We start from the raw sequence: 13,831 nt of genomic DNA on the forward strand, positions 1-13,831 counted from the left end.
ATGATTGTGGTTCACTCACTCACTGAGCCCTGGATTCTCAATCTGCCCTTCGAATCTTTCTCACGCACTCCGGCATTATAAATAAGAGCCGAGGCTTTTTTAAAAATAAAAAATCCAACAGCCCTTCTTTAGACATTCATACATCAATCAATTTAGGGATACAGTAATGGAGCGATTCCAGCCAGGTATTTGCAGCACCGTCATGGCTGGACCTGCAGCGGGAGATTTGACAGCCCAGTCAAAGGTCCACTGATGGCTAACAATGATGAGATGAAGAGAGTTGAAGATGGACAGGAGGCCGGATCTGGAGGAACAAAGAACTCGGAGGAGTGGGGAAAGGATAGTTGGGGAGGAGGAGGTTACAGAGATAGGGAGGAGGAGAAGCCATGTGCTTCAAGTATAATCATAGAATTTACAGTGCAGGAGGCCATTTGGCCCATCGAGTCTGCACCAGCCCTCGGAATGCGAGTTTAAAGCTTGAGGCACTGAGGGACTTGGAGCCAATGCCAGAAAGGATAACTTTTAAAAAATAAATTTAGAGTACCCAATTCCTTTTTTTCCAATTAAGGGCCAATTTAGCTTGCGCCAATCCATCTAGCCGGCACATCTTTGGGTTGTTGGGGTGAGACCCACGCAAACCCGGAGAGAATGTACAAACTCCACACGGACAGTGTCCCAGAGCCGGGATCGAACCTGGGACCTCAGCACCGTGAGGCAGCAGTGCTAACCACTGCGCCACCGTGCTGCCCAAGGAAAGGGATAATTAAAGCAAGAGTTAAAACATGGGCAGCACAGGATTGGATACCTCACGTTTATGGCAGGTGGAATGACGCAGGAATTCATTAGTCAAGTCAGGAGATGACCAAGGCACGGAAACGGGTTTTAGCAGGTGATCTGGGATAGGGGCTGAGTGGGTCGATGTTACGGAGGTCGAAATGGGCGATCTCCATAGTGGCGGGTACAAGAGGTCAGAAACTTATTTCAGGGTCAAATGTGACACCCAAGGTCACGAATAGACTGGCCGAATCTGAGACTGTTGCCAGGGAGAGGTTTGGAGTTGGTAGCAAGGTTGCAGAGTTTGTAATGGGGACCGAAAACAATGGCTCCAGTCTTCCCAATGCTTAACTGCAGGAAATTCCTGTTCTTCCAGTACTAGATGTCCGTCAGATAAGGAATCTGACAATTTAGCAATGGTGGAGGAGGCAGAATAGATGGTGGAGAGGTAAAGCTGCGTGTCATCAGCATACATGTCAAAAATAATGCCGTGCCTTCAGAAGATGCCAATGAGGGGCAGCAGGGAAATAGGAGAGGGGTAAAAGGATGTATCCTTGGGGGAAACCAGAGGTAACGGTGAAATAACACGAGGAGAAGCCATTGTAAGACATTCTCTGGCTATGGTTAAATAGATAGAAATAGGGACACACCTATGTTTACCTCAAGGGACTGTCAAAACACGCTGGAAAGATTCACCGTAATATTGTGTTTGCTTTCTGCTTTTTTTTAAACTGTATTTATAGTTCAGTTGACGTCACCAAGGGAGAATTATCTCCCAGGGGCTGCCGTGGTTCGGACAGAAAGCAGTACAACTCACATCAGCTGACACACGAATCAACCCACTCTGCATCAGAAGATTTTGTGTAAATTTGCTCCATCGCATGGCATAAAACACCTATTCCATCCTGTCACTTTTCATCACAGCATTTTTCTAGACCCTCAAATAGGAAGGATCTTTTATTAACTAAATTTGGGCAAGCCGAATCAGATCATATAGAGCCGAAAATAAACAACAAAGTATTTCCCCCACCACCCCTTAAATGCAGTATTTGTGTAATATAGGAATGCCTGCAGCGAATATCCACACAGCAAACTCCCGCAAACAGCAATGGGATAACAATTAAAAAGCACATATTTTCAATGATGTTGGTAAGGGATAAATACTCTGTTGGACACGAGGAAGAACTCACTGTACCTCTTTGAAATATTACCATTGGAGCTTTTACATAGATGAGGTTTTACATCTCAACAGAAAAGTGACAGTAGTGCAGCTCTTCCCCAGTACTGACCCTGTTGCAGTGCAACACTCTCCCAGTACTGACCCTCTGATAGTGCAGCACTCTCCCAGTACTGACACTCTCTCCCAGTACTGGCCCTGACAGTGCAGCACTCCCCCAGTATGGATCCTCTGATAGTGCAGCACTCTCCCAGTACTGACCCCCTCTCCCAGTAGTGGCCCTCTGACAGTGCAGCACTCCCCCAGTACTGATCCTCCGACAGTGCAGCACTCCCCCAGTATGGACCCTCCGACAGTGCAGTACGGGTCCTCCGACAGTGCAGCACTCCCCCAGTACTGACACTCCAACAGTGCAGCACTCCCTCCATCTAATGAGAGGTATGGTGTCAGTGAACCATCTGGTATCCTGTCAGACAGTGTACCATATCTATAGAATCCTTAGAATCCTCACAGTGCAGGCTGCCATTCAGCCCATTGAGTCTGCACCGACCCTCTGAAAGATCACACTACCTCAGCCCACTCCCCCACCCCATCCCCGTAGCCCCACCTAACCTGCCTATCTTTAGACACTAAGGAGCAATTTAGCAAGACCAATCTACCTAACATGGACTTCATTGGACTGTGGAAGGAACCTGGAGCATCTGGAGGAAACCCACCCTGACGGGGCAAAACATACAAACTCCACAGAGTCACCCAAGGCTGAATTGAACCCAGGTCCCTGGCGCTGTGAGGCAGCAGTGATAACCAGTGTGCCACCATGCCATCTCATCTGGCAACAAACGTGCTATCAGATAGTCTAACATCTAGTGACAAGTGTGCCATCAGAAAACAGGTATCCTGGCAGATGGTGTAACACCCATGTTTCTGCGTGGGTCTCAGCCCCACAACCCAAAGATGTGCAGGGTAGGTGGATTGGCAATGCTAAATTGCCCCTTAATTGGAAAAAAGAATTGTGTACTTTAAATAATGGTATAACATCTAGTGACAAATGTGCCATCTGATGGGACGCCTGTTTTTTGATGGCACACTTGTCACTAGGTGTTACACTGTCTGCAAACAGGTGTCCCATCAGACAGTGTACCATCTAAACCAAATATGTACAGGGTAGGTGGATTGGCCACACTAAATTGCTCCTTAATTGGAAAAAAAATGATTGGGCACTTCAAATTTATTTAAAAAAGAAAACAGGTGCCCAGTCAGAAGGTGTAACATCTAATGACGCTTGTGCCATCAGCAAACAGGTGTTCCATCAGACGGTGTAACATTTAGTCACAAGTAATAATAATGATAATAATCTTTATTAGTGTCACAAGTAGGCTTACGTAAACACTACAATGAAGTTACTGTGAAAATCCGCTAGTCACCACACTCCGGCGCCTGTTCAGGTACACAGAGGGAGAATTCAGAATGTCCAATTCAGCTAACAAGCACGTCTTTCGGGACTTGTGGGAGGAAACCAGAGTGCCCGGAGGAAACCCACGCAGACACGGGGAGAACGTGCAGACTCCGCACAGACAGTGACCTATGCCGGGAATCGAACCCGGGTCCCTGGTGCTGTGAAGCAACTGTGCTAACCACTGTGCTACCGGGCCACCTTCTGCCATTAACAAACAGGTGTCCAGTCAGATGGTGTAACATTTAGTGACAAGTGTGCCATGAGCAAACAGGTATTCTGTCAGATGGTGTACCATCTAGTGACAAGTGTACCATGAGCAAACAGGTATTCTGTCAGATGGTGTACCATCTAGTGACAAGTCTGCCATTAGCAAACAAGTATCCTGTCAGATGGTTAGCATCTAGTGACAAGTGTGCCAACAGTAGGACGTTATAATCCAGGATGGCCCTCGCCACCTGTCTCGCTTGCTAAAAAGCCTCCGGAACCCCAACTCTTTGGGACAATATTTATTGACCTCCCTAACACATTACCATTAGTGCTTGGTCGGTTTTATATCTGTAAAATGTTTTGGATCATGCGAGGAGTCCCTTCAGCCATCTACCTGTCAGCCCTGAGGAAAACACTTGATTCAATTCATTTGTTTACCTGAGATCCTGACAAGTCCTTGGAAAGAGGCAAATGTGGCATTTTGGACCCTAGGTGCTGTGTAAAAGGCTTCAGGCGGTTTACTTATCCTAATGGAATTGGTTAAGTTGTTGAAAGTCTGTCTTCTTTTGCATCAGACAGTATGTAGAGTAGCAGTTCACTGGCACACACATGATTAAAAAGGCCGAAGATTGGGTTACCACAAATTATACACTCCACCAAACACTCATTGCAGGAGCTTCAGATCCCCTACTTATTAACGCAGTGAGACACAGGGAGCTGACACTGGGCACACTAACTCGCGCGGGGGGCGGGGGGGGGGGGGGGCAGACCAGATGAAAGAGCTGGGGATATGGAAGATTGATCAGTTCCAAAACCTCTGGGACAAAAGGAACCAGTCGAACCCGAAATATAAGCTTGACAGCAAGAATTGCCATTTTATTCCAATCTCTCTGAACATCGTAAAGAGAAAAGAATCTCCTGTGACAAAATGCTGAAGCTTTCATTCAAGGCAAAGTTCCCTCCTACAATCATTTCCCAAAGCAGTAAACTCAACTTGAGAGGGGGGGGGGGGGGGGCAGACGGACTCCAAACTTACTGAATAAAACCCAACCTGTACGCAACGCTTAATGCCCAGGAAAATAGCAAACGCAACTCTTCTTTAACACATCGACCTTTTTTGAAAGTTGTGAAAATAGTTCTAAACAGTTAAGGCTCACTGTGGAATCAATGTTTAATCAGCCGCAGTTCGAACAGAGTTTTTAGACCATCGCTCACCTCCTCCTCCTCACACAGGCTGGTGCCCGGGTTAAAACTAGTTGGCTGCAATCCTCTGGATGAAATGGTGGGTGCTCCTCCTCGTCAATTGTAATCCAGAGAGAGAGCGCGCGAGTGCTGACAGTGCACTGCCCAGTGCCCTGCGTCTCTTGATACTGCCAGTGTGAGGAAACGCAATGCAATGTCCAACAGCCGCTCCCACCTTCACAACCAACCAGGGATCTCACTGTCCCCCAGGTGTGGGCGGAGCCTCGGCATTTAAATGACACTTTCCGCACTTCCACTTCAATTATTTTTGAAGAAAACAATTGCTGAACGGATTGGAGGAAGCCCCCCCCACCCACTCCCCTCTCTCTCTCTCTCCCCACCTCACCCTGGGCCACTCTGCTGAATAACACACGCTCAGCAAGAGGTGAAGTTACTCTCAGAGAGACATCACCTCAGGTGCAGGAAGAACAAGGCTTCACTTCCTGATGAGGTCACTGGCCTTACCTGTCACCCTGCTTACCTGGCACCCTGCCTGCGAATGTGTTTCGATGAGGGACGTGCTGCCCAGGAAAGAAACCCTAATTCAAACAGGATTTGCCGGCTCTCCAGAGCCTCAGGAACCTTTTGAGCAATGGACTCACTTCCTGCCTTCCAAAATTCTCCTGCTTTGCATTATCATGTACAATCGTATAATTTACAGTGCAGAATGAGGCCATTCGGCCCGTCGAGTCTGCACCGGCCCTTGGAGAGAGCACCCTACCTAAGCCCACACCTCCACCCTATCCCCGTAACCCCACGTCACCTTTGTTTTGGACACTAAGAGCAATTTAGCATGGCCAATTCTCCTAACCTGCACATCTTTGGACTGTGAGAGGAAACCGGAGCGCCCGGAGGAAACCCACGCAGACACGGGGAGAACGTGCAGACTCCGCACAGACAGTGACCCAAGCCGGGAATCGAACCTGGGACCCTGGAGCTGTGAAGCAACTGTGGTAGCTACTGTGCCCCCCTTTAAACCCCACGCGAGTCTTTCCTCCACTCCAATCACCTTATCCCGCCCTGCCCCTCGTGGGTACAACAAGCCATTCAAACGTTTTTAAAAGTTGCATTTACACAGTGCCTTTCATGACATCAGGATGTCCCAAATGATTTACAGCCAATGAATTGCTCTTAAAGTGCAGTTGTTACCTTGGAGCAGTATTGAGGGAGTGTTGCATTATCAGAGATGTCATCTTGAGCCCCCACTGCTACTCAGGAATCCGCATCTCCGCCATTTTGGTGGCTGGCAGAACGGAAGGCTGTGGCTGCCGGGGCGGCCAGGATCAGGGACATGCTAGGTGGCGGAGGAGTGGGCTGGAAGACACCCTACGAGTTGGCTCAATGCGCAACGGTGGCCATCCAGCTCGAGGCCGATTCCATCCAAGGCCTCAAAATGGTAGTGCTCGGACCTGAAGGCACTCCCAGTCTCAAGGCGGCGCAGGTATACGGTGGCCTCTTGGCTGAGTGGACCCCTGTTCGGACAGAATTCCACATTGGCACCAGGCCTTGAACCCTCCCCTGGGAGCTGGTGCCCCACAATCCTAGCTGCTTTGCGGAAATGCCCTCCGTGCCTTTTCACACTGCACAGGGTTTCCTGTACAGGCTGCTGCTGCACACCTTTCACGTCCTTCCCGTTGCCCAGACACGCCTTCGCATGCCTCGTTGCCATCCAGCGGTGGAGGTCCCTCTACGAAGGAATCCTCCCCCTCAGTCTTGGGAATCTGGGGTGGAGGGTGATGCACGCAACAGTGCCGTGCAACCACTGATTACACCTGTTCTCGGACTCCCAAGAACCGTGCCATTTGTGCGATCTTATGGAGTCCATGTTCCATGTCTACGTTCAATGTTCTAGGCTGCATTCCCTCTTTAATTTCTTTTTTTTAATAAACATTTTATTGAGGTATTTTTTGATATTATAACAACAACAACACAATAAACAATGTACATGAAACTATAAACATAGTGCAAAAGCCGTCTCCCTCCCTCACAGATCCCACCTTTATTAACCCCCTACTCTAAGCTAAACTAATCCCCCCCCCCCCCTTCTGCTGACGATTAATTTTCCGCGAAGAAGTCGACGAACAGTTGCCGCCTCCGGGCAAATCCTAACAGTGACCCTCTGAACTTGATTTTTCTCCAAACAGAGGAAGCTAGCCATGTCCGATAGCCAGGCCTCCGACTTCGGGGGCTTTGAGTCCCTCCAAGCTAATAGTATCCGTCTCCGGGCTACCAGGGAAGCAAAGGCCAGAACGTCTGCCTCTTTCTCCTCCTGGATTCCCGGGTCTTCCGACACCTCGACAATCACCACCTCTGGACTCAGTGCCACCCTTGTTTTTAACACCGTGGACATGACATCTGCAAACCACTGCCAAAATCCCCTCAGTTTCGGACATGTCCGGAACATGTGGACATGGTTCGCTGGTCCTCCCGCACATTTTGCGCACCTGTCTTCCACCCCAAAGAATCTGCTCATCCGGGCCACTGTCATGTCAGCCCGGTGAACGCCCTTAAATTGTATCAGGCTGAGCCTGGCACAAGTTGCGGACGCGTCTGACTCTACTCAATGCGTCTGCCCATAGACCATCCTCTATCTCTCCTCCCAGCTCTTCCACCCACTTGCGCTTCAGCTCCTCGGTCTGCATCTCTTCTGACCCCATAAGCTCCTTATAAATGTCCGAGACTCTCCCTTCTCCGACCCACCCTCTGGAAACTACCCTGTCCTGAATCCCTCTTAGCAGTAGGGGCTGGTTTAGCTCACTGGGCTAAATCGCTGGCTTTTAAAGCAGACCAAGGCAGGCCAGCAGCACAGTTCGATTCCCGTACCAGCCTCCCTGAACAGGCGCCGGAATGTGGCGACTTGGGGCTTTTCACAGTAACTTCATTGAAGCCTACTTGTGACAATAAGCGATTTTCATTTCATTTCATTTCAGGAGCAGGAAGGTTGACACCTGTTTACGAAGGAAGTTCTGCACTTGCAGATACCTGAATTTGTTTCCCCTCGCCAATCCAAACTTCTCCTCCAGAGCCATACATACAGATGCAGGTCGTCTGCATAGAGTGAGACTCTGTGCTCCCCCCTTCCAGCCTCTCGAGGCTCTCAGAGCAATTGCCAACGGCTCTATAGCTAGTGAGGAGAGGGGACATCCCTGTCTCGTCCCCCGGTGGAGTTTAAAATAGTCCGACGATGTCCTATTCGTCCGTACACTTGCCACAGGAGCCTGATACACCAACCTGACCCAGTCAATAAAGCCCCGCCCAAATCCGAACCGTCCCAGTACTTCCCACAGATAATCCCATTCTACTCGATCAAAAGCCTTTTCTGCATCCATTGCGATCACTACCTCCTCCTCCCTACCTTCCGGGGGCATCATGATCACGTTTAACAACCTTCTTACATTGGCCACCAACTGCCTACCCTTAACAAACCCTGTCTGGTCCTCCCCAATAATGTCCGGAACACAATCCTCAATCCTGGAGGACAAAGCTTTGGCCAGCAGTTTGGCGTCCACATTCAACAAGGATATCGGCCTGTAGGACCCACACAGCTCCGGGTTCTTGTCCTGCTTTAGAATCAGCGAAATAGTGGCCTGTGACATCGTCGGGGGCAGCACCCCTCTTTCCCTTGCCTCATTGAACATCCTCATCAACACTGGCCCCAGTATCCCAGAGAACTATTTATAAAACTCCACTGGGTACCTGTCCGGCCCTGGGGCTTTACCCGACTGCATGGCCTTCAAGCCCTCCACTATCTCTTCCAACCCGATCGGGGCCCCTAGCCCTTCTACCAGCTCCCCGTCCACCTTTGGGAAATTCAGCCCCTCCAGGAAGTGCCTCATCCACTCCAGCCCCGTTGGGTGTTCCGACCTGTACAGCCTACTGTAGAAATCCCTAAATGCCTTTTTCACCCCTGCTGAATCTCCAACCAGGTTCCCATCTCCGTCATTTACTTTCCCTGTCTCCCTGGCTGCCTCCCTCTTTCTAAGCTGCTGTGCAAGCATTCTGCTGGCCTTCTCTCCATACTCATAGATCACCCCCCTCGCCTTTCTCAGCTGCTCTACCGCCCTCCCTGTGATTAACAAGCCGAACCCCACCTGTAACCTCCGCCATTCCCTTAAAGGCCCTGCCTCTGGGGTCTCCACATACCTCCTATTGATCTGTAGTATCTACTTTACCAGTCGGTCCATCTCTGCCCTGTACAACTTCTCCCTATGAGCCCATATCGAGATCAGCATCCCTCTGACCACCGCCTTCAGTGCTTCCCAGACCATCGCTGCTGAAATTTCCCCCGTGTCGTTGACCTGCAAGTAGTTCTGAATACATTTCCTCAGCCGCTCGCACACCCCTTCGTCAGCCAAAAGTCCCACTTCTAACCTCCATTGCGGGCGCTGGTTACCTTCTAACCTGCAGGTCATCCCAGTGCAGAGCATGGTCTGAGATTGTGATCACCGACAACTGCCAGAAAGGCCCTGCTCAAAATGAAGAAATCCGGGAGTACACTTTATGCACATGTGAGAAGAAGGAGAACGCCTTCACCCTCGGCTGCCCAAATATCCATGGATCCATGGATCCACCCCCCCCCCCCATCTGCTCCATGAACCCTTTTAGTTCCTTTGCCATTGCTGGCACCCTGCCCGTTTTTGAGCTTGACCGGTCCAAGCCAGAGTCAATAACTGTGTTGAAATCTCCTCCCATGACCAACCAGTGTGAGTCCAGGTCCGGTATCTTCCCCAGCATCCTCTTTATAAACTCCACATCATCCCAATTTGGCGCATACACATTTACTGATACCACCTGCAACCCCTCCAGTTTCCCACTAACCATAATGTACCGACCTCCCAGATCGGAGACTATTCTACCCGCTTCAAACACCACCCGCTTATTGATCAGGATCGCAACTCCTCTAGTCTTTGAATCCAGTCCCGAGTGAAAGACCTGACTGACCCAGCCTTTCCTCAATCTAATCTGGTCAGTTACTCTAAGGTGCATCTCCTGCAACATTACCGTGACCGCCTTCAGTCCCCTAAGATGCGCGAACACACGTGCCCTCTTGACCGGCCCATTTAACCCTCGAACATTCCAGGTGATCAGCCTAGTTGGGGGGCTCATTGCCCCCCACTTCGCCGATCAGCCATCCCCTTTTTTGGGCCCGCATCCAGACCATTCTCCGCGCCTCCAACGGCCCGCCCCCAGGCAGCCTCCGCCCCCAACCTCCTCTCTGTCCCTTGGCCCAAGTCCCTCCCTCGTCAGCAAAACATTTTCCCCCCCTCCCCCCCAGTAACAACACTCTGTAACCCAACCCCTTTGATAAACCGAACATATGCACACCCCCCACTGTGCTTCTGTGAGCTAGCCCGCCCAGCTAGCTAGGTGGCCCCCATCCCTGGTGCCAGATAGTCTCCCACCTATTGTTCCCTCCCCACCCTCCCCCTGCTCATACAAACATACTCCAATATCAAACAATTCCCACACAATTGCCCGACAAAAAAACACCAAAATCTAAACAAGCACACCTCCATCCCCCAACACTGCAAATGAAAACCTTAACTCATTCAGCTCTGCCACTGGTCCCAAATCAATACAGAACGCATTACAAACAGCTTTCACAAAACGAAAAACGAGAATTTTTTTTTAAAGAACAGAGAAACGAAAAGCAAAAAAAAATGAACGTTGCAGCAAAGTTCAAAAGTTCTCAGTCCACCACCAGTCCTTTCCTTTTCATGAAGTCCAGCGCGTCCTCAGGCGACTCAAAATAAAAGTGCTGTTCCTCGTACGTGACCTAGAGACGGGCCGGATACAACAGTCCGAACTTCACCTTTTTCAGCCAGATTAGGATCAACCTAACCTGGTTGAAGCCTGCTCTTCTCCTGGCCACCTCCACACTCAGGCCTTGGTAAACCCACAGGATGCTATTGTCCCACTAACAGCTCCGTGTCTGCTTGGCCCACTGAAGAATGTGCTCCTTATCCAAGTACATGCAGAATCTCACCACCATTGCCCTCGGGGGGTCTCCCGTTCGCGGCTTCCTCGCGAGTGCTCATGTGAGCCCTGTCCACCTCCAAGGGTCGGGAGAATGCCCCATCCCCCAGCAGCTTCTCAAACATGTCTGCGATGTATGCCCCAGCCTCCACTCCTTCGGACCCCTCCGGAAGCCCGACGATTCTCAAGCTCTGCCGGCGGGACCTATTCTCTAGGTCCTCCAACTTCTCCAGGAGCTTCTTCTGCTGGTCTCTCAGCATCCCCACCTCCAACTCCACCGCAGTTTGATGTTCCCTCTTTAGTTTCTTGACTACCCTTTTGATGAAGTTTTGTTTGCACTTCAGTCCCACGCTCTGGATCTACAGACACCTGGTGCAGACAGGGACAGGGAAGACAGAGAACCTCCTCGGGAACCTGCTCCTGGGCTTGTCTGTCCCTCCTCCGTGGCTATGGAGAGGGAACATGCTGTGTCCACGGGCATTCTCGAGGCCTTCCATACCCGGTGGGTTCCACAGGGGCTAGATTGCTTTATAGACCCTCTAAACACATTTGGATTTGATGTTTGGCAAGTTTTCATTGCTCATTGTTTTGTTTGGGCAGTGCGCTTATCAGCAGTGCCCTTTTAAGTTGTCCCTGAGTTTGTTTCTGTTTGTATATTAAGTTGATCAACCCAAAAAGACCATCACCTTGAGCCCCTGCCCTCTCATGGGTATGTAGCAGACCCTGCTATTTGTAGAGCAGGGAAATTCTCCCCATGGTCTGGGCAGTTTTAATTAATATAAAATCTTGTAGTGATCTGGTCATCACTACATTGCTGTTTCTGGGATCCTGCTGTGCGAAAATTGGCTGCTGCGCCTCCGGCATTACGACAGTGCATTTCGGGACATCCTGAGGCTTTGAAAGGGCTGGTATGAAGTTTCTCCCTTCCCTTTCTTTGACTCCATTTATGAAAATATTTCATTATCATCACATCAAAAGATGCCTGTTGAATTAACCCCCCCCCCCCCCCCCCCCCCCCACCCCCACTCGCTGCCGCCTGGCTGATCTGTGAGACAGGAGCATGTGGGGGAAGGAGATTAATCAGGATGGGCTGTGCTCTGTTCCCACCACTTTGGTATTATTCCTCCTTTTGTCTGTCACCCCTATTCTACAGTCTGCGAAAGCCAGGTCAGTTTCACCAAGAGAAGAAAGAAACCGAGAATTGCAATAGGCCATTGTATTTTTTCTCTCTCATTCTGGGCACAGGAACCTGTCGGGAGTGAAACCAGATAAGTAAGGTATGCACTGGAAACACATCACTCAGGAATGCTGGCTGGTGTGCGAGAGACTCGGAAATGATGATCAGAGGCAAGCACTTGTGCTCTATTTCATTCGCAACCCCCCTGCGAGCTGCAGTGGCAAAATGTGTTCAAAGTCTTTAAGGGTAAGGGTAGATGGCTCAGAATCACGTCTCCCGCTGAGCTGTTGTGTGTGTAAAACCAGAAGGCATAATCTTAAAATCAGGGGTAGGCATGTTCATGTAGGGGGTGACCGGAAAACACTTCTTTGCATTAAAGGCAGTGGAAATCTGGACCCCCCCCCCAAATCCCCATCACCCTCCTAAAATGTGTGGAATTTGGGTGAACTGAGAACTTTGAAGATGAGAATGATGAGATTTTTGTTGGGGTGAGTGTTACAAAATATGGAGCAAAATGGGGCTGGGGTACAAATCACCCAAAATCTGATTGAATAGCAAAACTGATTCAAAAAGGTGTCTCAACATGACCTCCTCAGGGGCAATTAGGGATGGGCAATATATTTTGGCCCAGCCAGCTACATTGATATCCTGTGATACATTTAGATTGCACCTTTAGCATAGAGAAACATAAGAACAGGAGTAGACCTTTATAAGAGCATTAGCAAACAAAATTTGACACCAAGCCACGTCAGGACATGGCCAAAAGCTTGATGAAAGTGGCAGAGTTTTAAGGATTGTCTAAAAAGGAAGAAAGAGAGGTAGAGTCCGAGGGACGTTGAGAGGGGATTCCAGAGCTTAGGCCCAGGCAGCTGAAGGCATGGCTGCCAATGGTGGAGCAATTAAAATTGGGACTGCAGGCGAGGGTGGAATTCAAGGCATGCAGATATCGGAGGGCTGGAGGAGGTTATAGTGATAGAGGGGGAGTGAGGCCTTGAGAGATTCAAAGACACAGGATAAGAATTTTTAAGTTAAGGTATTGCCTCAGTTAATGTGCATATGCAAACACGAGGGTTGAAGAGTGAAAGCGAGTGGTTGCAAGTTAAGTCAACGAAGGGTAGAATGTGAGAGGCTGGCCAAGAGTGTGTTGGAAAAGTCAAGTAACAAAAGGCATGAATGAGGGTTTCAGCAGTGGATAAACTGCAGTCAAGTGGTATTACAGAGGTGGAAACAGTCCATGTGACAATGCAGATATGTGGTCGGAAGTACACCCTGGGTCAAATACAACGTCAAGGTTATGAACAGTCTGTGTTCAGGTGTCAGGGAGAGGGATGGAGTCAGTTGCTAGGGAATGGAGTTTGTGGCGGGGACTGGAGACAATGGCATTTAGTCAAAGGAAGTTTCTGTTCACCCTGTACTGGTTGACCTACACTTGATCCAAATATCATCCAGTGTTTGGCACTGAGGGATAGAAATCAAAGGAATTCCAGGTTTTGTGCAACAGCAAACACACTGCCGTTCCTTCACTGGTGCCAGGTCAAAATCCAGGCACTTCCTCCCCAACAGAATGGTGGATGTCCCTACACCACAAGGACTGCAGCGGTTCAAGAAGGCAAAACACCCTACTCAAGGGCAATTAGGGATGGGCAATAAATGCTGGCCTAGCCAGCGACACCCACACCAACTGCAGCGGGCAGCACGGTAGCATTGTGGATAGCACAAATGCTTCACAGCTCCAGGGTCCCAGGTTCGATTCCGGCTTGGGTCACTGTCTGTGCGGAGTCTGCACATCCTCCCCGTGGGTGCGTGGGTTTCCTCCGGGTGC

At 49.8% G+C, this 13,831-nt stretch overlaps 1 protein-coding gene across 4 annotated transcripts in view; it reads right to left on the reverse strand.

Moving 5' to 3' along the window:
• Positions 1-13,831, reverse strand: part of LOC140384436 (ras association domain-containing protein 8-like) — a 165,153-nt gene that overhangs the window by 66,173 nt on the left and 85,149 nt on the right. Inside the window, exon 1 of one of the 4 annotated variants that reach the window (XM_072466135.1) lies at positions 4,830-5,108. The exons of 2 other annotated variants lie outside the window; for them this stretch is intronic. The gene's annotated coding sequence lies outside the window, so the exon portion shown is untranslated. Of the gene's footprint in view, positions 1-4,829; positions 5,109-13,831 lie in introns of those variants that run through there. One more of the 4 variants, XM_072466134.1, reaches the window with a different exon arrangement.

Source organism: Scyliorhinus torazame, chromosome 10 (assembly GCF_047496885.1).
Source record: "Scyliorhinus torazame isolate Kashiwa2021f chromosome 10, sScyTor2.1, whole genome shotgun sequence".
Taxonomy (NCBI): Eukaryota; Metazoa; Chordata; class Chondrichthyes; order Carcharhiniformes; family Scyliorhinidae; genus Scyliorhinus; species Scyliorhinus torazame.